Raw genomic sequence first — 27,838 nt, forward strand, 5'->3', positions numbered from 1 at the left:
AAAGTACTTTAATTCAGTGAAGATATCTTTGTATATTTAAAAGCTGTCTTATTAGTGTTTTTAATTGCACTTTATACAAACAGGTATGGGGGAGATACTTGTTTTGAGTTTCATGTCCTTTTCTTGTTTTGTTACCTGTCAGATCGGCATTAACCCTGCTAAAGGACACCCTTAGTTAAATTTTGAATTTTGTGTTTACGTGACCTTCAAGTTTGTTGGATTTAGATATATTTATTTGGTGGATATTTGGTTATAGTTCATATTGAACCCTTTTGGTTATATTTGTTATTTTGTGTATATACAATATATTTGGTTCTTCATTGTAAATAAATTGGTTTTCTTATACGTGTCCAGTTTCTTGTGTGTTACTTCCCTTTTACACCCCTAGGCAAAAGGGTACGTAACAACCCCGCAGCATGTGGAGAGGCATTAAGAACTTAACGGACTACAAACATAGCAGCCCACAGATCAGCCATGATAGCACACTGCTGGACACCCTGAACTGGTTCTTTGCTCACTTTGAAACACAAAGCAAAAGAGTAGGTGCCCAGATTATCCTACACAAGTAAGAACCAATGCTCATCCTGCAGCACCATCAAGAGAGGAGGTCCAGCATCTGACTGAGTGATGCTCAGATAACAACATGGTTCTGAACACCACCTAAGGAGATCATCGTGGGCTTTCGGAGGACCAGGAAGACCACACCACTCCCACTTTTCATCAACTGTGAGGAGGTGGATGTGGTGGACAACATCAAATTCCTAAGATTTCAAATCACAAAATACTTCACATTGTCTCTGAACAATGCCCACCTGTTGAGGAAGAGGGCCGGTCTCTCCTCCAAGCTCCCCATGAATTTTTATAGGAGCACTGTGGAGAGCATCCTTTTGTGTGTGTGTGTGTCCCTGCGCTGTACACCAGCTGCACAGCACAGAACAGATGGAATTGGTCCGGGTCATTGAAACTGCCGGCCTGGAGGATCACAGGAACAGAACTCACCCCGAACACCACCTGTTTGTTCTGCCCTCATCAGGGCAGTGCTACCGGACAATAAAACCGCAGACAAACAGAGTGAAAAACACCTTTTCCCCCATGTTGTTAAAGTTGGGCTTATTTACTGTATCTATGTTCCCTGCAGTATGTATGTATGTTTATGTCAATGTGTGTGTCTGTGTGTGTGTGTAGATATGAATACAGTATATGTAGGTATACTTTGTTTTTATGCCTTTATTACAGTCGCTGCTATTTGATGGTCACCAGTGGAATTTCATTTTAAATTGTAAAAAGTCTCTAATCTAAAATACATTTGTCGATTAACCCATAAGAGCCCAACATGACATATTTACCACATACAGTTTCTGAGACATTTTGCTTCAATTTATGGTATAAAGTTTGCTCAAACTCCTGTTGAACACGATCTGATACTTGTCTTCTGTCCCCCAATAGATACCCAGAAGCAGAAAACCATATTTAAAAAACTGGACATTTCTTACTATTTTTTCATGGGTCGGGCTTTAACAGGTTAAAACATTTAAAAATGTTCAGTTAATCATCAGTCAAAACAATCGTTTCCATGACCCAGTCTTTGTAATAATCTACTCTGCAGGCAACCTTGCCTCATTTAATCTCTACATATTATATATATATGGTTGTGTGTGCGTAGGCTGATTGTATTTAATTAAATATTGTCTTTAAATATTTATTTTTAATTTCCTTGTGAGATTAAGCTGCTACTTGAATGTTTGAAGGGATCTAAAATGTTTATTTGGATCAAATCCCAAAAAGAACTTAACCTGAATTGCATAAATTCACAAGAAAAAACGAATCCGCGGCAAAACTGATTCTGTCAATATTCTACTCTGAGCATCATACAGCTGTTCCAAAATATGGACACTGAAGTATTGAATTAATTCAAGTAATTAATATCCATCAGTGGTGGAACAAAGAAGCAAGACAATTAAAAGAAAAAACAAATATGAATGACAGACAAAAGACAGACAATTAAAACAACATTAGATCCTTTGTATTTTATAGTTGTGACTTTTACAAAGCATCCAGGTGAAATGATTATTTTTCCAATTTAAAACAATAAAAGCCATGGCGACATAAGTTACATGTTGTAATATTAAAGATGATTTCTCACACTCACGCTCTTCTCCTCATGATTATTATTATAATTCACAATTAACTGGAACATAATAAAGCATTGACATCAAAGTAGTCAATTTGGGATCCATAACGAATTATGTGACATTATTTATTTTCCTTTTATAAAGGGAAAGAACTGCAGTTACCAAATGAAAACCACCATAAACAAAAGTTTTTAAATTGGCTTTACAAAGTTCCTATTTATAGAGGAAATATTCTTATTTTTCTTTTGTCTTTTTTTTTTTTTTTTTTAACAATCTCTGAAATGTAACTTAGGTGAGAGGGTTTTATACAAAAGACTTGCACCACAGATTGGCCTGCACGTCTACAATCTACAGAGCTGTGCTGCTTACAGTTCTCCCAATAAAACTGTAGCTTAACAAACAGGTGAGCAACAGACATTAAGTTAATTTATTCTACATGTTTTCAGCATTTTGGCTCATGTTGACATATGGTGGACTGTGGGAACGTCTCCAGCTGGACTTCCCACTGATAACCAGCTCCTCTTATCTGTGTTTTGAGTCTGAGGCAAACTTGTCAGACACTTTTGTTTCCTGTTCTCTCTGCTTTTCAGGACAACTGTATCTGCGATTTATAATCAGTCTTAAAGAAAAGGAATCCATTTCATGTTTTGACTCTTCTAAGATTATGGATCAGGGAATATGTTTGTGGTGGCCGGAAAACTACGCTGTCTGTTCTGCTGTTGGGCAGATCAACTTAAGACTTAAAAAGCGAGCAATTATCATGCGTGATCATTTTGTATGACCCAGTTTTCCTTTAAAAAATGGAACCGGAAGTGTGAGGTGTGAATCTTTACTGATTATAATAACTTTCACATATAACATGAAAATGGGATCATTTATCTTAAGTTTGATGGCAGCAACACATCTCACAAACAGCTGGAACAGGGTCAACAAAACATAGTAAAAGTAAATGGTACTCAAAAGAAACAGCTGGAGAAATGTGTTGCAGCTAATACATTTGATAGCTTAATTGCATAGAAAAGAGAGCAACTTAAGCAGGGCACATATATAAAGATTGTCAGGCTGTTTTTGCCCCAATTTTACCCGTTCCTGACCAAGGACGGCAAACAGACGATTATCTTAATACTTACAAGATTATCCTATAAGATTATCCTATAAGATTATCCTATAAGATTATCCTGCGGTCTGCGGTTCATTAAGAGTGAATTTGTCCTGACAACCGGCTCTGACCCGGGAGGTGGCCGACAATAGCAGGTGTTAAACATGGTTTGTGACGTGGAAGGTAGCCAATCAAGAGAGCGAGCTGACTGGAACAAGGAAGCAAGATCAAGCATGATCAAGCATTTTCTGTTAACAATAGTCCCGAGACCACTAACATTCCCTCGTCTTGTCCTCTTCCACACTGGGTGTTGTGTTTTCCGGTTGTTGCTACGGTTCTTCTTCTTCATTTTTGTTAGATCAGGTAAGATTTCTGACTTGGAGGACTAGGTTCTAGATCAACAGAATTGTGGTGTTCTGTGTTGAGATTCTCACCACACACAGTATGATCACAGCTGTTCAATGCCAGATGTTTTATCTTCATGTGTCTCTAACAGATAACAAAACCTCTTCAGATTTAGAAAAATCCTTATGTGTGTACCCAGCTTTGAAGAGGCTGGATTTCTCAGATGTAAAAATGTGTTAAAACGGCATCTGCTAATTGTGGAGCCATTTCATAGAAATATTCCTCAATGTAAAAAAGACTGCATATTCCATCATCGACAGCACATAATTTAATCAAAAGATTTCTGAATAAAACTGATTTTGAGGCATAACACTACATTGAAAAACTGACATGATTCTGGTATGTAAATCATTGCCTGGGCTCAGGAACATTTCAGAAATCACTGCCTGTAAACACAGTTCACTGTCCTGTTAAAAAATGAACTGAAGAAGCCATATGTGAACACGATCCAGAAATACAGCCATTATCTCTGGATCCAAAGTAGAAAACTGCTATGTGGTCAGCCAAATCAAAATCTGATTTCATTTTTAATGTTTTGGGAAATCATTTGCACTGGTTTAAAAAGGAAAGAGACCATCCACCTTATTGTCAGTATTCAGTTCAAAATCATGCCTCTCTGACGGTATGGGGGGTGGGGGGAGGGGGGGGGGGTGCATTAGTGCCTGGAAACTTGCACATGTGGAAAGGCTACATGAATGCTGAAAGATTTAGAAAAACACACCATCCAGGTGATGTGTTTTTTTTAGGAAAGACCTTGTTTATTTCAGCAAGAAAATGTCTAAACACATTTAATTTTTATTACAACAGCATGATTTTTATAATAGAAAGGAGTCCAGGTGTTGGACTGACCTGCCGTACACAGCTAAAATCTTCTATCAGACATACACAGGTTTAACAGCTGGTCTCCTCATTTCTGTGACAATTAAAAACAAATTAAAAGAAGAACGATGCTACACTGGTAAAATGCCTCTGATCCAACTTTTTTTTTTAAATGTGCTGCTGTTTTTAAATAAAAATGAGCAAATATTGTTAATAAATTGGATTCTTTAATTTCTATTTTCTGTGTTCTCTTGTCAATTAAATACTGGGTTGAGATTTCTAAATTGTGGATGAATAATGGGGCATATTGTTAAGCACGGTCAACTCAGAGGAAGGAAGCTGGTTTGAATCTCACCTGAAAGCCTCTCTGTGTGCCGTTCTTCAGCTTCAGTCCAAAAATATGGATGTCAGGTTAGTCTGTGATTGTAAACGGACCCTGGTACACAAGCATGTGAGAGTGTGCACAGTTGTTTGTTTCTGTGTTGGTCATGTGATGGACCTCCAGGGTGTCTCCCCCACCATGGCAACTGGGATAAGCTCCAGCTTTGTGGAACCCTGAATTAAATAAAGTCTGTATTAAAAGTGGATTTCCACTGTGGGATTGGGCATCTGTCCCAGGGGTACTTCAGAATGAAAACTAAGGAAATTAGGGATTGAAGAGGAAACCTTTAAATATGAGTCAAGTAAAGGTCCCTAACAAACACAGGTCATCAGAAATGTGTCAGACATGGTTCTTTCTCAACTTATCACATGTTGTGAACTGTTAAAATGCAGATCCAGCCATTTGTTGAAAATCCAGAAAAAAAACAGCATTTTCATGCTTCACCTAAAGAAGAAAAAATAAATATATGGATTATAGAGAAATGACACATTTAAATCATATGTTTTCCATCATTTAACCTAAAACACCTCAAACATACCCAGGAAGTTATATAACTGCACCCTCCAGGACTGCAAAGCCCTTTCCCTTCAAACTACTACCATTTACTACGGGAACATCTGGAAGCTGAGAAAATGAGCTCCCTAATCTTTATTTCCGTTCTCCTTTGATGAATATTCCATGGTGATGAAAGGTATAAAGTCTTGTGTTATGTATCTAGATGTTGTTGTTTCTTCACCTGGAAACAAAAGGAAAATCAGAGCAGTGAATTAATGATGTTGTTTCAGCTGAGTTTGGTTCATTTAATTAGCTAATGTTGACATTTAATATGAGTTTTAATTGTAATGAGTTTCTCTTTATGTATCCTGTTATTCACTTTCATTTACAGATAAAATCGTTCACCAAGCCATCCATTCATTAACCTACTAGTTTGTTTTTCATTTGAAATGAACAAGAAAAAATAGAAAAATGCTTGTTTTTACTATTTTTGTTGGAGATTTATAGTAGATGTTAACCTGCTCAGTACGTTTTATTCAGCAGCAGTTTGCTTGCTTTGTACACCTTCCTGCACCTTTATCCTGTTGAGTTTAAAGGTAAGAATTACTGACATTTAGTGCTAAAGATGGGCATAGAAATGACCTTAAAGGCCAAGTATAGTGGAGAATAGACGGTGCTCAATATTCTTCCAGACATAAACATGTTTTCATTGGATACCATTGGTTAAGGACTTTGCTCAGGGGCCCACAGTGGTTCACCTCTGGTTCATTTTTATCTGCATTTTAAGGCATGACTTATCATAAATGGTGCTCATCTATAAAACAAAGCTACTATAGTTTTAAACCTCAGTTGCTCACTTCACACACAGGCACCGTAGTAAAAATGGCACAAATATGGCAGCTGCCATGTATGTGGACCCACGCTAAGTAGCTAAATGGCTTTTCTATGAGAATAAAAACATAAGTCATGTTAGTAAAGTGGTTAGATAACAGCTTTTTTAAGATTAATTATTTTTCCTGTCATTGACCTTTGTTACACACATCACATTTAAGTGAAACTTTGTCCCATCCAGACAACTGGGGGGGGTGGGGGGGTATTAAATGGACTTCTAATAAACATGTACTTTTATGATAGAGCTACTGTACATGCTTTAAAATCTAAGAAAAATCATTTTTCACACCCTTTAATTGATAACCCTTCATTTTCCTGATTAATTTTCCTGCCATCTTGGCCTTAAAAACTTCTCATGGGCTTTGTACTAATTTGTTCTCATGGGCAAAGCCGTCATTAATAGCTCAAAGCTTCCTTTTCAAATTTTTATTCCCGCCCTCCTCAGTGCAGCTTAGGCTTGAATTAGATGGAGAGGGGCAACAGGCCTCAGTAAATGAATGGTTTTGGAGGAGAATGAGTCATTCATATCAGCCGCCAAACACTTGAGCCCCCTCTTCAAAATAGGCAACCTTCAACCCCCAGGCACAAACCCCGAGGACAAACTCATTTCAGAAATCATCATGGAAAATCATGTTGGCCATGAGCATGGACAACGAGGGATGGGCTGTTTTACTGAACTCCCCCGTCTGGCTATAATAGAGACCACACAATAGCTCGCTGGCCAATTCTCTGCTCGCTGTTATAATGAAGCTCTATTCAGTTTTATGTAGGCCATCTGTAAGACTACTCAAACCTAAAAATAAAGAGTGAGCGGAATAAAACACATTCATGGCTCTCCGCTCTCACTGTAGATGGCTCTGAGGTGAATGGAATCTCTGAAAAAGGGGAGAGCTGAGCAAGAGAAAACAGAGTGTGGCACCGTGATTGACTCAAGGCCACTGAATCTATTATCCAGACACATTCAGGACTGATGGGTAGAGCCTCAGAAAGAAGAAATCAATATTTTCAAAGTGGCCTCCTGTGCTGGCCCAGCAGAGATTGGAACATCTTAATTATTATTTATCCTTCTCTGCATTAGGGCACCAAAATCATATTACTCAGCATGACATGTAAGACTAATATGGGTTGTAACAGTGCTTGTGAACAAATGTGTCTCTAGCTGACAGTACATATATACCTACAGAAAGGTAGGGAAATGGTTTAAAATTTGAGACTGTACAACTAAAATATGTCACAAAGAAACTGAAATAAATGATGTAGACTGGAAGGATATGATTAAGCAACATTACAGTTGTAGAGAAAATAGTATAGTCTTTTAATTTCTTAGCTGATATCTATGGAAGTCAAGTGAATAAAAAACTTTTTGAACATTATCTAAAGATCATAAGTTTACTATCTCAATATCTAAAGATAATGGAATAATTTATGTTGTTCTTGAGAGAAAAAACCCCTTCTTAATAATAGTTTAATTCAATCATAAAACAATAAAACCATTAAATTGTTACGAGTTATGAATATTCATTGCCAGGAAACAGATAGATGCCTTAACTTGATGTTACAGAATATGTCCAATGGAGACAATTAACAATAAAATTAGGCACTAACCCATAAATTTTGAGTTCACCTTGATTTACTTGTGATCTTGAGGAAAAATCCATTTTTTGGAGATTATGAGATAATTGACTTACCATGTGAAAACCAGCTTAATGATTGTTAGATTATGGAATCAAAAATGAATCATTTTGGGCATGGCCGCTCTTGGTTCCATAGGTATACAGAAGTGTGCTCATTCCTTTATATTTTGCTTCAAAGAAGCCAGACTTTCTTCAACTCTTAAAGTGGCTCTCAGCAATAGTTCTTTGGGTTATTTACATAACCCCTGTTCTCTGAGTAATATGAGCGAGACAACAAGGTTGTCTGGTGAGACATCTCACTCATATTACTCAGAGAACCGGGGTTATGTAAATAACCTAAAGTTCTCCTTCATAATATTCCGCTCGATGTCTCACTTTTGAATGTGGTAGCTCCCGTATTGCTAGACAAGCTTATTTAGTGTCCACCAACCCACCGGGAAAAGAACTCTGATCCGGTCAGGACAGCAAAGCCACAAGATAAATAGGAGAACATGAGCCCACCACCTTAGGCACAAAAGCTGGGTTGGGCCTCAAAATCATTCTCACACCGCCCGGGATAAACTGGGCGCATGTCGGGTGCACCGAAGGTGCATGGATGTTGCTGACCTGCTTAGCCGACGCTAGAGCTAGCAACAACACCATCTTGAAGGAAACGTGTTTTAAACCTGCCCCCTCCAGTGGCTCAAAGGGAGGGCCCTTAAGACCCTCCAGAACCACAGTCAGATCCCACGGTGGTAAAAGCAGTCTGGACACAGGAAGAAGCCTGCGTGCGCCCTTCAAAAAGCGGCAGACCAACGGGTGCTGACCCGCTGTTTGCTTCCCAAACCCCAAGTGACAGGCAGCAATAGCTGCCAAGTATACTTTTACCGTGGAGAAGGCTTTCTTCCTGTCAACCAGGTCCTGCAAGAATGACAAAATCACCCCCACCGTTCACTAAAAAGGAACGTGGCCGTGTCTATGACACCACTCCACGAAGACCCCCCACTTAGAGCCATACAGAGATCTAGTGGAGGGGGCTCGAGCACTCTGTATAGTGGAAATCACCCGCTGTAGGAGTCCCACAGCTGACAGACTGAGCCACTCAGGGGCCAGGCCCACAGTGCCAGGTGTTCTGGGTGTCGGTGGAAGACAGTCCCCCTCCCCTGAAGTAACAGGTCCCTGCGCAGTGGGAGCTGCCAAGGCTGAGCGCGCAGCAAACGATATATCTCCGCCAGCCAATGCATGGCAGGCCAAAACGGAGCTACCAATATCAGTGTGTGGCCGTGCTTCCTCACTCTGGCCAGAGTGGGGGGTATCAACACCAGGGGAGGGAACGCGTAAAGAAGCCCGGGCGGCCAGTCTACGCCCAGGGGAGCATCCATGCTGCGCAGAGAATAAAACATAGCGCAGTGCGCATTTTTTCTTGATGCAAACAGATCCACTGTGGCTCGACCGTAACAGGTCCCAATCTGTCCCACAACCTCTCCAGAGGCAGAGTCCATTTCCCGTATATAGGCGCGCCTCTGGACCATAGGTCCGCGCCCGTATTCAGGTCTCCTGCGATGTGCGTCACCCTCGGAGAGAGGAGGCGATTGCTGCTCCAGAGGATCAGTCGGCATGCCAGTATGTGTAACTGGCGGGAGCGCAACCCCCCTTGACGGTTGATGTACGCCACCATCATTGTATTGTCCGTCCTCACCAGGACATGATGGCCATGAGGGACAGGAGGAAATGCTTCAGGGAGAGGAAAACCACCGAAAGCTCCAGAAAGTTTATGTGGGACCGCTGGAGACTGACGCTCCATCAGCCCCTCATAGTTCAGCCCTCGTGGATCCCACCCCAGCCCGTCAGGCTCGCATCCGTAGTGACCACCTTCCTGGACAGGATGGGGCCCATAGGGACTCCCTGCATCAGAAAGGCCGGGATCCGCCAGTGACACAGTGTCCTGGCACACGCATCAGTGATCCACACCCTGCGTGTGCCATGATGCACGGGGTCCAGTCCGCATGAGGCCACCCAAAGCTGAAAATCCCTCATGTGGAGGCGACCGAGCTGGACAACGAGAATGGCGGATGCCATCAGTCCGAGCAATCGAGCCTTCCGCCGAGAGGCGTGCTGTGAAAGACTGCGAGTCCAGAGACAGGCAGTGTAATGGTTCCCGGACCGCGCTGTGCATCCACGACCAAGATGACAGCGCAGCGACGGGTGCACAGCTGCAGCTGTCCCAGAAGAGGCAACCGCCCTCCACCAGGGAGCAGCAGGCGTCGCCACCGAGCTGTTCATGATTTTGGCTTTTTTTATTAGCCACGCCCTTGGCCTTTGGCCTGGAAGCTGCAGCGGAACACATTTTAATTCTTTCCAACATAATGTGTGTGTGCGAGCTTGTGGACGTTTGAGAGGGGCAACCGCCAAAACCTCTGCTGACAAATGTCCGTTCCTCTCCCTATGCTCTGGCACGGTCCGTGGCAGCTGGGAGACGGGGACGTGAGATATCCCCGGAAGCACGCTTGGAAGCCAAACAGGTGGAGCTAGAGAATGAGGAACATCTAGCTGCACTGGCAAGATGTGGGGCTGTCAGGCCACCTGTTTCTTCTTCCTGGCCTGGAAGGTAGCAGCTTGCGCGGGCGGAGCTGGCGGGGCTGCAACAGAGGCCGAGGGTTTCTTGGACCAGCCGGCCCCGACCAGGCAGAGGAGGTGGGGTGGGCTGGGACCTTGGCTGCTTGGGTATCTTGAAATGTGAAACCTGAGAAACAGCTGGCGTGAAGGTTTTGCGCTGCACAGGTGGAGAGGGAGTAGGGGACTTCGGAGGGAGGCAGAGCTGGAGAGATTATTCCTCCTTCTTCTTGGCTTCACAACGCCATTGCATTGAGGCCAATGCAGAGCCAAAATTCCCCTCCGGGACAATGGGCATGTCCAGCATCTCTTCCTTCTCCCTATCCGACAGGTTGGCGAGGTTCAGCCACCGTGCCCATTCCTGCAGCACCATAGTTCCCAATGCTCTGCCCGTGGCCTGAACTGCCCAGCGTTGGACGCAGAGACATAGGTCGGTGATGACCGGAATCAACAACTCGGCTTGGTAAGCAGTGAGCAGGGAGAGGACATTAAGGGCCCGGGCCGAAAGCGCCCCTGCCTTATAAGCCTTGTTGGTCAGGGCCGACTGAAAACGGTCAGACTTAGACGGCAGGCTGGGACTCCTGGAGGACACTGCCAACAGCTGGGGTGGAGGTGGGCTGCAACGAGTGGCTCCATCGGAGGCATGCAGAGCAGGCCCAGGCTCTCCATCGCCTCACAATCGAAGGACGAGGCCCCTAAGGGCAGTGCTTCCATGAACGTGCCACCTCATCCAGCAGCTCTGGGAAGACGGGGAGAAGTTGTTTCACTGCACTCTTGGCCAAGGGCAATCTCTTCCCTTTGTAGCGGGATCTGGTGGTCTCAGCTACAACTGCGGGCCAGGGGATGGCCAGTCGGGTGGCCGCGCGTTTACACACGTCAAGCATGTCCGAGCTGGGGAGGGGTGAACCTAGTGTGCCACTCTCGTCTCCATCCCGAGAAGCAACGGAGGCAGCATGCTGTGCAGCATGGGTAGGAGTGATGAAGACGTCGTCCACCTCTTCATCCTCTGAAATGAGGAGGTTTGAGGCAACATCTTCGTCTTCCCCGTAGTCCAAGTCCAGGACGTCTTCCTCCGGTGGGGGATCCATGGCTACGTCGAGCTGGGAGCCCCAGCTGGCGTCAGCCTCTGGTACCACCCCCGCAGCAGCTCCCTTCACCTCCTCCTCTTCGACCTCAGCACCAGCGGGGGGGGTGATAGGGGTCCTGTCCAGACAGGCTAACCTGGCGGGCTAGCCGTCTGCGGAGACTCTTCAAGGTGAACACTGAGCAGTGTTGACACGAGCAGGGAACATTGATAGCCAGTCGGGCGTGTTCCAGCCCCAGGCAACTTGAGCAGACCTTTGTGATATTTTGTTCCTGCAGCGACAGGGACGAGCCCCAGAGTCTCCGAGCCCTCTGGTATGAGTGGTTTTAGCCTCCTCGCGAGCTGGTTTGCAGGCAGGAAGTCGAGGCAGCTAGCTGGTGTGCTAACTGTGGGGAGGCTGAGAAATTAGCTGGTGTGCTAACACTCTGTGCTCGAAACGCCGTGGTGGGGCGACAAGGGTAGTGTGACCGAACCATGGAGGGGCAAGGAAGCACTATGGTCTGGTGTGACCAAAAGAGCCAAGAGTCCAAGCTAGGTAGCGCTCGGCGACCGAAGCCAAGGATCAGTCTGTGAACAGTTAAGCTAGATAGCCGTGGACGCGAGATATGCTCTGAGTGAGAAGAGGTTTTTGAATGAGTTGGTCCGTCCTCATGAGCTATTTAAGGCAGATGGCACTACGTGATGCGGACGGATACGTTCACACGTTCATCAGCCAATCAGCGTTGGCGTAATGAGATTAATGCTTCTGAGGGCTGCAGAGAGGCTTGCATCCCATAGTGAGACATCGAGCGGAATATTATGAAAGAGAACTTTAGGTTTTTGCATAGGTCTTTCAGTCACGACCATTTGCATAGAAATGTGTTTGTTTAGATTAATTCAAACTACAAAAAAAAGGCAAGTACTTTGTCTACTGGTAAGCGAAGAACCCATTTTAAATTAGAACTTTAAGCTCTTTGGTTGTTTTTTTTTTTTTTTTCATTACATGGTAATGTGCTGTACACTGTAAAATAAATCAGAAAACAATGTTTAATATTTTTCTGTATTTTAGCAGTAAAAGGTGGGAGCAGGATTGAAAAAATAGTCCCGTGCAGGGCTCTAGTGCAGGGGTCTCAGAAATTTGTGTATCAAATATGATACTTGATTTCACATTAAACATGCTCATTTATACATTATTCCATCCAATTACAATTTTCCTTAGCGGATCAATAAAACATTTTCCATTTCCTCAAGTGATCTTTGCACTAAAATGTTGGTAGTTTATGTTCTATATTTTCTCACAAATTTTCAAAGACTTCATGGAACAAGGAACAGTGTCAGTGTGCACTGTTCATTGTGAGTTGTTTATACTACTAGGTGGTGATTCTCTCACCAATAGTGTCTTAGTCTCAGTGTATGGTATCAGCTTCGAACTACATTTGCAGTAGTGACAAAAAAAAAAAAAAAAAAAAAAAGCATCAAATGCTATCAGTTCCATGGTACTTTCTACAATGGATAAACAAAGAGACATGCTGTATGTATTGAAAAGGCACGACTGGTTACTATTTATTCAATCCAGACAATGCAAGTTAATGAATATCAGTACAGAAATGCATGATATAAACATGCCGGATGATTGCCGTTTCAATCTGTAATCCCAAGGCAGGTAAGGAGATAAAATAAAAACTCCATAACATGCAGTAACAGATAAAACAACAGAGTAAAGAATTCTAACAGCCTAGCATTTGTTCCCATTTCCTTTGTTGTAACTGAGAAAATCAGTGGAAATATATGAGTGAAACGAAACTGAGATATATGGATTCACCCTTTATTGGCATAAAACAATGAAAACATGAGTTAGTTGTGAAATGTGTAATGTGATAGACTGAAGAAAGAAAACCCAAGTATAAGGATAAGTACAACTAGTAGGCTCAGCTGTAACCAAATTGCATACAGTAAGTGTTCTGGTACACCTGATGCCTCCATGAAGCCCTCAGCAGCATGTTACAGTAACTGTTACACAACAACAAGCTGAAACACATGGGACAACAGAGGCTGCAGGCGGTGCACAGGCAGGTGTTCTCCCATCCCGAGGACTCAAGAGGCCACCTGGCATTCACAAACACACACACACACACAAGCTCAATCACAGACTGCATGTAGGCAAACACCTCACAACAATTTAACTGCATGAGGATCCCAGGAGCCAGCACACCGACAGGGCAGCTCTTCATCACACACCATTAAACAGATGAACCTTCGCTTTGTGAAACAGGTACAAAACGGTACAAAATAACTGGAACAGTCACAACTTGTGCAAGTCAGCCGCCAAAAATAGTGATATGTTTTGTATTAAATAACTTTTCTTTATTTTTTTTATAACTTGCCTTCTGAGGTCAAATAAGATTGTAGTTTTAAATGCATATAAAGTAAACGTTAAAATTAACTTCTCGTGAACCCAGTCAAACATGAACAGTAATTGGTTGTATTTATAAAAACATCAAATGGGGACCATGCAACAAACACTTCAGTGCAAAATGGAGCCTAGTCTATTATTTATGGCAACATGGGAGTTCATCATTGCCTTGGGAAGCAGCTGGTTTCTCACAAGATTAGCAAAATCATGTTCCCAAGAAAATCCATCTTGCCTAGTTTGCCAGGTTCCAAGTTATTAGGTTAGTTTAGATTAATGAGCCCCCTGTACAGGTCATAATAATTAATATTTCTGTTGACTGAACTGTTCCTCACTGATCCTCGCGATTAATGTGTCTGGTTGTCGTCTTCTTATACGTTTGATAGAGCAACAAGATGCCATGACACATTGTAAAATATTTTGGTCCACATTGTGCTAAAGCCACATTTTCCTTCCTCAGGTGCTCCCATCATGTTACAGAGGACCTTTCTAACCCGGTTGTGGTGTGACTCTGTTGATGGTCACGATGTAATGGTGCCCTTCTTGTGGTTTTAAAATCTGTGGCTTTCAAGTGTGAAATGATGGACTCAGATCTTGACCTACACAATCATTTCCACAATCCTTTCACCTTTCTACTTCCAGGAGGGCTTACTTTTTACTTCTTTGCTTGCATTTGCTAATTGTGTTAGAATAGTATGTAGTTAAAGCAAGAAAACTAAAGAGTATCACTCAATAGTTGCAGCTTCTGCCACACGATGCAAAACAACTAAAACATTGTCACCCGGATGGTGAAACTGTTGCATATTTCATGCATACTTTTTGCATTTTTTTTTCTAGCCACCTGCTAACTGTTTTTTCTTTCTTTTTTAAAGTGGCCACTATTTCCAAAGTGTTTGTATGGAGGAATTCCCAGAAAGTTCTGTGAAAAAACCTGGTGGCTCAGGTTGTAGCGCCACCCTTGAACCAGATAATAGTCATCTGAGATCTCATCATTTTACATGTTTATTTATTTATTTTTTTTAAATTTTTGACACAGGGGCTGGTCTAGAAAGTTTTTAATAAGGGGGCCAGGCAGGGGCACTGACCAGAAAAACAGTGCCACATGTAAGTGAAACCTTCCTGAAAAAGGGTCTAGATTTGAGTGAATAATGAAGTGATTATTACAACTAAATTTAATTTAATTAATTTTCATTTATTTAAACTTAAAATTAATTTTGGTTCGTTTTAATTCCATTGATAATGAGAAAAACTTGCTTTGTGCCAAATCGCGGTTTTTCAGTGTTTTTTCAGCATTATTGCCCATTTCACAGACTTTTACATCCTCTTCCTAAAATATAAACAGTTCTGTTAGATAAATATTATCGCCCATGTAGGCAGCTGGTGAGATTATGCTGTATGTATAAAGAAAAAGGTTGAGTTGATGTAGAACAACATAATGAAGTTGTAAGATTTCTTTTTGATTAAAGAGTTTTTTAGGGAGCTGTAATTTTATCTTTACTGACATGTTTCGATTGGAACTTCAGTCTTCTTCAGAAACATCGTACAACCTGTGTGCTACATGTCTTTATCAGCTGATGGTATCCTGGAGGCGTGACCAGCCTGGCAATCTGACAGATTTTTGCCCGGCTGGTCACACTTCCTGCAGTCCAGTGGTCTTTGCAGGGGAGAATCCCATGTGTAGGATAGCATGAATGCCACCTCCTCATGGTTGATGGTGTCCTCGGCTTGTCTCCTGATTCCTGTGGCCTCCTTGTTCCAGCGTTTGAATTTGTTGCTCTCCAATCTGATGATTTTTGCATTGTCCCCATGCATGAAATGGTTATTTCTTTTGCAGTGGTCTGATATGGCTGATTTTTAGGTTAACCTGTTCTACTGAAAAGTAAAATTACAACTCTTTAAACAACTCTTTGTCTGATGAAAAAAATAATTCTTACAACTTCTTACAACTCTTATTAAAGAAGCACATGCTGCATTCACTTGCCCTTGGGCATGGGAGTCTTACCTGGGTAAAGGTCAATTAATACTAAATACTTTTTTTTAGAACTTAATTGGCTATTTTTGGAGCTGCACCTGGAGGGTTAGTTAGTGTTAGTTGTGGCCCATGTTCCCCAGATCCCTTGTGGTTTGAGGGATACATTTTATAGGAACTGTTACTTGCCGACTTTGCCAATTTAAAGTCACACTTCCTCTGATTAGTGAAAGGACAAACCAGAGCAGGATGAAGTTGGCCTGTTTGGTTCATTTATCCATTCATTCAAAGGCACGTTGGAGAGGGGCTCATTGTTGCGAGCAGATAGCAGACTTGAGCTGTGAAAGGCTTATTTCATCAAACCACCTAAAATGTAAAAGGATATTGTGAATGCAGTATAATTACTACAAAAATTAATTGTGGGACCACTCTTATTTTTATAGCACATTACCAAATATTGGCTTTAATGGTCATTTGAACTGAAGTTTTCCATGCTTTATTATTAATCTAGGCCCAGTGACCATCTTCTGTGAAAATGCTGCGCTGCGCTGCACGGCATTCATTCATTCATTCATTCATTCATTCATTCATTCATTCATTCATTCATTCATTCATTCATTCATTCATTCATTCAGCAACCAAACTACTGCATATCACAGCCAATCAATGAGGAAGATTATCTTATTCTTTCTTGTCGGTCAAGACAAGGCAAATTTATTTACATAGCACATTTCATGTACAGGACAATTCAAAGTGCTTTACATAAAACATTAAAAGCATTACAAAGTGCATTAAAAACAAACTTTAAAAGAAATAAAAGAAAATTAAATAAAAACAGGAAAAAAAATAGATTAAAAGACCTAAAATAAAATAGATAGGAAGCACAAAATAAAGTTCCTGTAAGGGGAATTTACACACAAAGAACAATTATGAACAATTACACTCATAATGGAGCCAGTTGCCTTGATGAACGAGAGGTTAAAAAGCCTCAGGTTTCCCTTCTGTATAATCACATGATTTAGTCCTGTGAAACTAATCACACAAAATCTCACTCTTGACCACCAGAAGATGCTAAAAAACAAGTTGAATATAGGCTCTAAAAACCAGAAGAAGCTACAAAAAGCTTTAACATTTGAAGACTGTGCAGGCCAGAGGTTGTTGAGTATTTATACAGTCATTAGATGTATTTTCCTCAGCTAACAGTCCTAATCCTTGCTGAAGTTAAGGAGCATCAGAGCTCAGTCTTCCAGGACAATATATACACACCCTTGTGTTAAGGTTCCCAGGCTCTCCCCCTGCAGACATGCATAATAAATTACAGCTGATGTTACTGTTAAATGGAAACACTGACAGTGTTGTTTCATGGTGACCTGAAGCCTTTTCTAAATGAGCACCAGACATAAACTGTTGTAGACTGTTTAAATATTCAGTGGCTAATGGTGGGGGGTCTAGAAATGTCACAAATACTGACGAACTGGAGCAAAGTACTGTACTTAAAAGGTATTGGCTCCTGGGATCCTCATGCAGTTACATTGTTGGGAGGTGTTTGCCTACATGCAGTCTGTGATTGAGGTATTGCTATGGTAGGAGTTCATTTAGGATTTATTCAAAACCCATCAAGTTCACACGTCAAGTAAATACATAAATATTCATATCTGGCACAATTTGCATGATTGTGTTTTTTATTGAATGATACTGTTATGATACGAGTGTCAAGCTTAATGCAAATTTACTGCATGAAGAGCACAAACACCGATCAGCTGATCTGTGGCAAAACTTTGTGTTTTAAAGCTCAGCTCCCATTTTACTGTTTCCATTAAACCAGACATTAGGTCACTGCAACGACAACCCATTATCAACGCTCATGTTTATTCTGTCTCTTAACTGTTTTAAGCCTCATTAGGACTAATGATTGTTTGAGTTTTTCCTTCATTTATTTTCCCAGTAATAAAAAGAAATAACACTTTACATGTTAAACAACTTAATCGGCCTTCCTGGGCTGGAAGATCATTAGTAAAAAGTCAACATGAGGAGAGGAAAGGAGTGGTGTGCAGTGTGAAAAAGCCTTTTTTTTCCAGTTTGCAGTGTTTTTCTGGTTGAATGACACATTTCCTCCTGGCTGTACTCGCCGTTCTGCAGCTGCCAATATGCCACGAAACGCATTCAAACCACAGTTCTTCAACATGAGGCCCGTTTGTGAAAGAATAGCTCATCAGTACCCGGTGGTTGAACAGAAAAAGGACAAAATGTTCACAAAATGGCTTGATTCTTATTTCAGAGCAGTCACATTCTGGTTTACCCGTTGAAGCTTTGATGTTGCTGCACACCACTGAGAAATTTGCTGTCACCCATGTGATGAGGATGTGGGATTTTTCTGTGACTTATCCTTGATTGTGTATGCGGCGTTTTTGCACTGTCATCAGCTGAATCTGTGTTTTGGCTGTACTCTCACATACTGCCTTTGAACAAGGTCAGATGACTTGAACCTGTATAAATGAGGTAAAAGAATACTTTGGTTCTGTGTATAGACAGATTGATCTTCTGGCCAAGGTTAAAATTTATAAAAATGCAACTTTTTCCACACAATTTTCACCACACACCGTTTCTACATGAAACATGAGCATCTCATTTAAATGTATTGTCAAAAGTGTAGCTCTGGTGTTTGTCATACTAAACCCCTGTCACCAAAAAAGCAAAACAAATAAATAAATACAATGAAATGAATAAATAAATAAATCTTTCACTTTGCTTTTGCTTTGGTTTCATTATTTAATATACTTCATTAGGTTCACCTTTTCAGTTAACACAAATATCTAATCAGCCAATCACATAGCAGCAACTGAATACATTTAGTCACCAGACATGGTGAAGACAACTTGCTGAAGTTCAAACTGAGCATCAGAACGAGGAAGAAAGGGGATTTAGGTGACTTTGAAAGTGGCATGGCTGTTGGCCTGAGTAAGAAGAAGAGAGTAGAGAAAACATCCAGTAAGCAGCAGTTGTCTGGACCAGAATGTCTTGTTGATGTCAGAAGTCAGAGGAGAATGGGCAGACTGGTTGGAGATGATAGAAAGGCACCGGCAAGCCAGATATACACTGGTTCCAACCAAGGTATGCAGAATAGCATCTTTGAACACACACCATGTCCAACCTTGAAGCAGACTCATCAAAACTGGACAACAAATGATGGAGAAACGTTGCTGGTCTGATGAGTCTCCATTTCAGCTCCACATTCAGATGGTAGAGTCAGAATTAGGTGGAAACATCATAAAAACACGGATCCATCCTGCCTTGTTTCAATGCTTCAGGCTGCTGGTGATGTAACGGTGTGGGGGATATTTTCTTGGCCCACTTGGGCCCCTTAGTACCAACATGGCCTGGTTTAACCAGCACAGCCTACCTGAGTATTGTTACTGACCATGTCCATCCCTTTATCACCACAGTGTAGCATCTTCTGATGCTACTTCCAGCAGGATAATGCACCATGTCACAAAGCTCAGATCATCTCCAACTGCTTTCTTGAACATGACGATGAGTTCACTGGACTCCAACGGCCTCCACAGCCACCAGATCTCAGTCCAGTAGAGCAGCTTTGGGATGTGGTGGAACGGGAGATTCTCATCATGGATGCAGCAACTGTGTGATGCTGTCATGTCAATATGGAGCAAAACCTCTGAGAATGTTTCCAACAGCTTGTTGAATCTTTAGCTATGTTTACATGGAACACTTTTGATCCAATTCAACGTCCAACCAGAATAAAAATGTATCATATTAACATGTCAGCTGATCTGATCGGCCTCGATCGGAAAAAGATTTCAATTTGATAGAGTGGTGGTTTAAATATTTTCACGATCGGATCAGCAGAAAAAAGAAATAACCATGTACATTCATTCTGATCATTTGGTGGTGGATGTCTCTGCTCACGCTTGAACCACGTGGGGATTCATGATGTAATGAGTTTCAGGGAAGACTTGAACAATGGCGGCAGCAAAACAAAACGAGAGTGAGGTGGATATGATTTTGTTAGAAACTAAGAGGGTTACTGATTATTCAGCTTTTTGACGGTCAAAAGGTTCAAAATAAAAAAAAGAAAACACTTATTTTTCGAACTAGAAGCACAGGTATTAAATCTGTTCATCAAGTAGATACAACGGATCACTTTATCCAGCGTCCATGTAAACATGTCAGCTGGAATGTCTGATCAGATTTGTCTGATCTGATGGATGATAAATTTGTCCATGTAAACATAGTTTATGACAGCAAGGCGGTTCTGGGGAAAAAAAGGGGTCCATCCTTGTTTTAGTATGATTAAAGTGGCCGCTGAATGTCTGTACCATTTACAAACCAAGATAAATCAATAAATTCTGTTTGTTTAAATGGTTTTTAGTCTCTTAAATGCTTTCAAATAAATATTTTTTAAAGATCAGATAGTGATATCAAAACCATGTTTTAGTTACCTTTTTTCTGTGTGGGTGCTGCCTTCACAGGATCACCATGTGTCTGCTGCTCTGTAACATTCTGAGAGACATTCAGCCGGAACAAGCTGGTGTTTAAGTCCTTTACCGTGCACTCGTAAATACTTGGACAGCCGCAGATGTGCTGGAATCCAAAACGTCTTCCTGTTTTAGCGTTTTACAGCCCATTTTACTGCTTCACATTGTTACAGCTGGGTTTGTTCTGTGACAGGTTCTGTTGCAGGGAGCTTCCTGTAAAGACACCACCACAGAGCCTAGCTGCACTGCCGGTTTATTGCATGATAAGAGCCACCACAGTCCAATCAGAAGCTTTGTTGAGTAAAAGAAAACTATTTATGTCCCTTTTCATTGTGAATAAGAAATTGCTCTTAATGGCTTGTCTCCTTAATTAAAGCTTAAATAAAATAAAAATTAAATGTATATTATTAAATAAAGAATTAATCTAAATTTATACATCAGATAAGCAAACTCTTACAGTACATTTCAAGGGCCATTTCACTGACTGGGTGTCATTTCTGTCCCCAGGAAATTATATATGTATAAATGTGCAATAAAATAAACTGTTCAATACATTTTCTAAATAAGTGTCCTGCATCTATATCTATATGCAAATTTAAGATATATGATTGGATATGATTATAACCTCAAACACAGAAAAAGAGCATTTCTCACCAGTCCCACATTATAACTCTACACTTTACAATTAATTATGATGAAATAAATAAATATGATAATAAAACCCAAAAGATTTTTTTTTCATTTTTGTGTGACTTCAGATCTCATCTATGCTTTACACATTTTTTTTTAAAACAAATTCATACCAGTTTTTAAAATATACACATTTTAGTTGCGTCCCTAGGTTTTTACTCACACACCCCTTCAGTTTCATTGTAAACATTCCACAAGTCACATGACACAGCAGGAAGGGTTAGGTTACATCAGGTGGATCTACTGAAGGCCAAGGGAACACCAAAACTAAGTTATCTCATTCAGTGTTTTTGTATATTTGATCATATTTTAATTATGAATGAAGAGGACAATCTCAACACACCATCCTGCTACTTAAATGAAGTCAAGTCAGGCCCCTGGGTGGGTGGGCGGCTCGCTGGCTCACTTAGCTCTGACTCATGCTCAAGGGGCTGGTGCCTGGCGGGGCTGGCGGGCGCTGTCACTGGTCCCGACCCGAGCTCCATGGCTGTGCAGGCTCTGACTGAAGTCTCTGTCTTTTTTTATGTGGGTGTGGGGCGTCACTGCGGTGGGCTGTCACAGTTCTGTTCTCCATGGTTGCTGCTGGTTGCCTGGTGTTTGGGGCTCTCTCGGCCTGCTTCTGATCCTTGGACAGGGGGGCAGTTGCATTTTCATGATCACTTAACCAGTGATGGAAGTAACGGTGTTAAAATAAACAGCATAACTTTTATCAATAATAGGGAATGTAACTAATTACTCCCTCCACCGTTACCACGGCGTTACGGTTACTGAGGATAAAACATTACAGACAGCTCAGTACTGTTGTAACATAAGATTCGTTTTGGTATTTGGTGAATGATATGAGTAAAACTGGAGAATACTGTCAAAATTTGAGTAGAATAGTTGCCGTGGTGTGTTGTTACCAGGTGTAAGCGAAGTGGGTCTGCACCTTTTATCGCAGAATTTTCACTCTATTTAAACTGGGTGATCAGCCGGGTCATCAGCCGGATGACCCGCTCTGCGAGAACGCCCTTTAACCACATGGGTGAAACAAACAAGAAACTTAGAAAATGTTCCAACCTGATAATGTTGATTTGTGGCTCTCTATCTGTTCAGTAGATAAATTCCTCAAACATCATCTACTGATTTTATGATTCTTTTCAGCTGCTCTAGGCAGCAAAGTTCTGTTTCATTCCAGCTAATTTTCCTTTTATGTTAACCTCCGATAGACACTGTTCCACTTCGCAAACTACAACCTAAAATAAAAGTGTAAAAAATTATGGCTTTATTAACTTTTTATTGTTTTTATAATCAGTTTTGCCCAGAAAGATTAATTCTCCTGTTAACTGTTTCTCTTTTGTTCATCCCTTCAGTTGCTCCTCCAGTGGCAATGAACAATTAAAAAATATAAGAAAATAAAAAAAATTATAAAGAATAATATTTAAGATTTAAGGGTAGCCTCAGATACAAAAACTATAAATAAAATAAATAATCAAATTAGAAAAAAAAAGTTAGTTTATATAATACTAGTCATCTGATTTTTAGGTTTTACAGTTAAATTGAAATGAATTAAAATCTACCTGGTTGCAGAGACAAATGTAATGGTACATTTTTACATCTGCAAAGTGTAATTTAATGTTATGCACATGTTCCTTTTTGGCAATGTATTCAAGGGCAGAGACAAAGCCGAAAAACACTAAAGAACCTTTAGAAATAAATTCATCAAGGCCACACATAACTCACACATACACACACATATGCACACATGGCAAATGTTCCTGTTCTTCATTCCGACTCCCTCTTGTTTATTCCTGTTACTTAATTGTTTTCCTCTAAAAAAAAATAAATAAAAAGATAAACTGCTTAAGTTATTAATTTTGTTTGGCCCATCATTTTTTAAGTTGTTGGATAAACTGCATGAACTTGAGCTTCAGGTCTGCTTTTATTGATAAATAAAATTAAAAAAATACTACTCTACAAACATGGATTTTTTGGGTAACAAACATTAATTATCTGAACATGTAACCAACTATTTCAGTAAAATAAACACTTTCTTTAAGGGAGAACAACAGAATTGGGTGACAAGCTTTCAAGCATGCTTTTATAGAGACTTTTGGTAAGAGGACTGAAAAAAATGCAACCACATCTCTCTTAAAAACAATGTAAAATATGAAATAAAGTCACTTAAGACTGACCAATGCACATTTTGAATAGCTGAATATGTGTGTTACAAGATTTAAAATATACAATTCAGTTTGGTGGACCTACAACATGGAACTGTGCACAGTTGGTGTTATGACCCTCAAAGAGAAAGTGCAGTGGATCTAATGGGCTGCTACCGTGACATAATTTGGATTATATATTTTAATCAAGCCTTTATAGTTAAGTATTGTTATAGAAATATATCTTGGGGTTGCGCATGTTTGTCCAGCAAGTTATCCAATTCTGTGCCACGTCTGGCACAATTCTTCTGTCTTCTTTAAAACTAAACAATGCACAACACCAGAGCCGGCTCAATGATGCCCAGTGATGGGAATAATGATGTCAAAATAAACAGCGTTACTAATGTCATTACTTCAGCAGGCTGAAGCTGTCTCCATCTGCTGTGGGCTGACAGGGACAGTCACTAGTTAGATAATGTAGAGATAGTACATGTCATATTCCAAATGCAAAAGACTCAGCAATGGTGAGTCCAGAGAAAACAAAGGCAGAGTTTTTAAACTGAAATCACAGACACTAATTTTCCCTCAGAGAGATCATTTTGACCAGAAACAAAGTGTTTCTCCATGTTGGCTGTTATCACGTAAAGCAGCTCTCCTGAGGAGGAGACGGAGCCTTAACATCCATCAGCCTGAAATTAGTGTCCATGATTTTCTATTCAATAATTGATTCCCTTTATGTTTTTATTTCTTTCATTAACAAGATCTAATTTTCAGACCACTTGGACATCCTGGAAAGCTCAGGGAAGGTTGGGGGTCAATTCTCTCAACACTGTCCAAGCTTGTCTGTTTTTCTATTCACCTCACTCATATATTGGGGTCCAACAATACACAAAACCACCTCACTCATAAACATTCTGATAGTTTTTAAGCATTACATTTAGAGATGTATTATTGAGATCTGGTTACTAAGTTTTAAATCTGAATGTGGCTCTGACTCAGCAATAGAAGTTGATTTTGGTTGTATAGGAGCCTTGTAACAGTGGTGAACAGAATCCACCTAAAACCACTTTATCCACCCAACATGCTTAATCTTTGAGGCCAGAAGTGTATCCTCCTCAGTTTTAGAATCACAGACAGCAGCTCTGACAGTTTTCATTTTTCCCTGTCCGCTACACGTGAAGAGTCTCTGTTGCTATGCAGCCATGGTTGGTGTGCTGTGGTCATTTGACTGCAAAGCTATGTTTGATTGGTAAAAACTACAAGACACGCAACTACCCGGTAAAACAATGCGTTTGAGAAAAACAAAATAACACTAAAATTTGATGTCAAATAGGGGGTCCATAAAATATTGTCCCACGGGCCTCAATTGGCCCATAAGCTCGAAACCCATGATCATTATGTGTAAAATCTGTTTTACTGCAGCTTAGCTAGCCTTTAAAGTTAAACTTCATTTTTTAAGACAGATAAAACCACATCTACACTGGAACTTGGACGAGTTGTTGACCTCTATCAATATTAACCTCTACCTGAGATGCGCCTCATCATAGCTCATCCCTCCCCTTCTCTTGTAGCGCACAGAGCTGAACAGGTTCTGGTCAAGTCAATCAAACAATGAGAAACAATGCAGGGTGGGGGGTAGTGTTAATATTTTTCTGTATCTATTCACCATTTATTTTGAAGATAGAGCACAAGGAAAGGGCACCTTTTCTGTACTATTTATTCTTTTTCTATTTGAAAGCTTACAGCAGCGCCCTCTCCAGTGTGTGGCACCTAGACAGCCATCTATTTTCTATGCCAAGAACTGGCTCTGCACAACAGAAAAAACATGCTTTAAACAAGAGCAAAAGCTCTCAAGTCATCTACAATTTAATGAAATTTGCACTCTGTATCATAGAGGGAAAAAAAGCAATGTGGTTCTATCACCACAGTTCAGCAATTTTAGTTTTATGCTTTAACATTTTGCCTTGAAATCAGGGGTGGAGCCAATATGTGGCTGGGGTGGCCACAACCCACGTATGTCTGGCCACCCCTCTGGCTTTCAGAGAGTTACTTATGTACTTATGGAACCTAAGTTGTATTAAACAAACTGTGCTTATAAAACACATTTCTAGTCTTTTTTGACCTTTCAAAGTCACATTCACCCATTCATGCACACACTCATGCAACCCTTATTTGTAATCTATATTGTGCTTTTAATCATTCACACACCAATAAGCACATCAGAAGCTATGTAGGGTTCAGCATCTGCCTGAGGACACTTTAACATGTAGTCTAGGGAAGCCAGGATCGAAACACCAACCTTCCAAATGTTGACCGCTCTTACGCTACAACTATTTTAATCAATCATTCAGTCAGACTTCCTTTATATAGCACTTTTAATGAACTGAATGTTGTGCAAATCTCTTTAAAATCATATAAAAGCAAAATGCAGAATTGATCAAATTCAGCTTTAAAAGAAATAGTCCCCAAATTTGCAGCCCAGCCTACCCTAACACAGCTCCCAACCACTTTATTAGAAGAAAGAAATCAAATCAAATTTTATTTAAAAAGCACTTTTCATTCAAAAGCAGCGCAGTGCTTCACACAATAAAACCAACTTCTGAATATGTAAAAAAAACAAACAAACAAATATTCCCACACTCAAGTATAAAGCATTGAAGTTCAGCAACACATCTGATCATACTCTCTTTTTCACATATATCATCACATTCATGTGTCAGTTTCTGTGCCACTACAATGGGAGTACTGGTTTCAGCCTGACCATCCTGATAATAATTATCTGATTCTTAAGACCCCCGTTCAGCCTGTCTACCACTTTTATATAAGGTGAAATAACATAACTACTTGATGTATTGCAGTGATGTTTTATTCAGACATTAAATAGTCCCAAGAGAATGAGTTTAATTGACTTCCACAGGTATTTCACCAAAAATTAGCCTTATTTTTTTTTATTTATCCGGTGTAGTACATCCAGAAAAGAACTAATAATGAATTATTGAACTGTCAGTGATCCAACAGCTTTTTAACTTTTTTCGCATTTTCCAGGTCAATTTCAATGAGTTCATCCTGCATCTTCCGGGACAGAAATTTGATTTACAAAAAACTGCTGAATTTGATCAATATATATTGATTTACACCATGAGCAAATAAAGAACAGAATCGAGTCACTTTCAAAATGGAGTGGATGCACTAATAGTGCTCTAAAGTCTGCCCTACAAAAAACTTCCCTATAAATAAAAAATTTAATCTAAGGTTCACAGTTGTAGATCAACCTACCATACAAACCTTTGACCTAAAATCCATTTCAGTGTTAATAGTTACTTATTCATGTAATTTTTTTTATTTGGTACAATTTTAATCCTTTTTTATGCTTGTTACGAAAAAAAGGACATTAATACTTTGTAGCATCTAACTTTTGAGTGCCATAGAGAAACATTTCCCAAGTCAAAATGCTCTGATCACCATTGATGGAAGCATCACACCTTGGTGCACATGCTAATTTTAACTGAAGGTGCTGCACTTTGGGCTGCATGTTTGCCATCTGTAACATCTCACATGGCGCCTCTGAAACTGAGAGCATCTGTTTACAGATAAAAATAGACAAGAATGATTCATTTTTCTGTTGCAAGACAGCTCACAGCTCATTTGCCCCACTGTGTTATGCTAATATGTACATGGACACATCACTAACAGCAAGTATGTCCCAGCCCTACGGGATGGCTAACCCCTAACACAGGTTCTTAACCTTTTTTACTCTGGGGCCCAACTTTACATTACAAAGTGTTCCAGGACCCATTCAAATATTTACACTGTTTCGGTTCAGTTCATCTCACTCTTGGTTTTACAGTTTAACAGCTAAAACCTTGTAAAATATAACATCATAAAAAATTAACTCCATTCTTCTTGTGCAATGTTGTATTTTTGCCTTTTAGGGGTTTAAAACCATTTTTGTCTTCTTTTTTTTCATTCTTTATAATTATCCCTACGGACTGGTTGTTCAAAATATGTAATCCGGATAAAAGCTATCCGGATTTCGTAATCCATTTTTTCAGGACGGCAGATCACGTAATCCAGCTAACCTTTATCCCGGTTGTTCAAAGCAAAATAGGATTGGATCACCCTGATCCAAAATCCTGTTTTTCAGGATCACGTAATCCGGATTTCCAGCATGTAGATCAGTGCTGCTGCCGGCCATGTAAAGAACAACAGTTAGAAGAGACGGTTTGCATGCTTTGCGAGTGGAACCACCAGGAGCATGTAACATAATACGTGCATGTATTGTCCTGCGTAACATTGCGACCAGGCGGGATTGCCCTCTCTGTGACAATGTTAATGATGCACCTTGTGGAAGTACCAGACCAACCTCTGTTATTGTTTCAGAATGAGGGACGGGCGGAACGTGTAGTGAGGGATGCAATCATTAGAAATTTCATTTTTTGACAGGTTCTCCTCTGATTATGCAGTGATGAATAACAGGAAAATGGAATATTATATTAGTGTTTGTTATTTGATCTGTTTGGTCGTTTATTTCGTGGGGATATGATAATGTCATGTTTTTATTTTTACATTGTGCTTTTTTACCGTTTTATTTTACTGCGCTGAAAGACCTAAGCCTGTCCCTAT

The 27,838-nt window shown here is 40.4% G+C and overlaps 1 long non-coding RNA gene across 1 annotated transcript; it reads right to left on the minus strand.

The window, feature by feature from the left end:
* Positions 1-13,041, minus strand: LOC121630597. Its single transcript, XR_006008549.1, has 3 exons — positions 13,031-13,041; positions 4,020-4,022; positions 1-97 (listed from the first exon to the last, which is right to left on the minus strand). It is a non-coding gene; the product is annotated as an uncharacterized LOC121630597 (long non-coding RNA).
* Positions 13,042-27,838: the final 14,797 nt, after the last annotated feature.

This window comes from Melanotaenia boesemani, chromosome 19 (assembly GCF_017639745.1).
Source record: "Melanotaenia boesemani isolate fMelBoe1 chromosome 19, fMelBoe1.pri, whole genome shotgun sequence".
NCBI lineage: Eukaryota > Metazoa > Chordata > Actinopteri > Atheriniformes > Melanotaeniidae > Melanotaenia > Melanotaenia boesemani.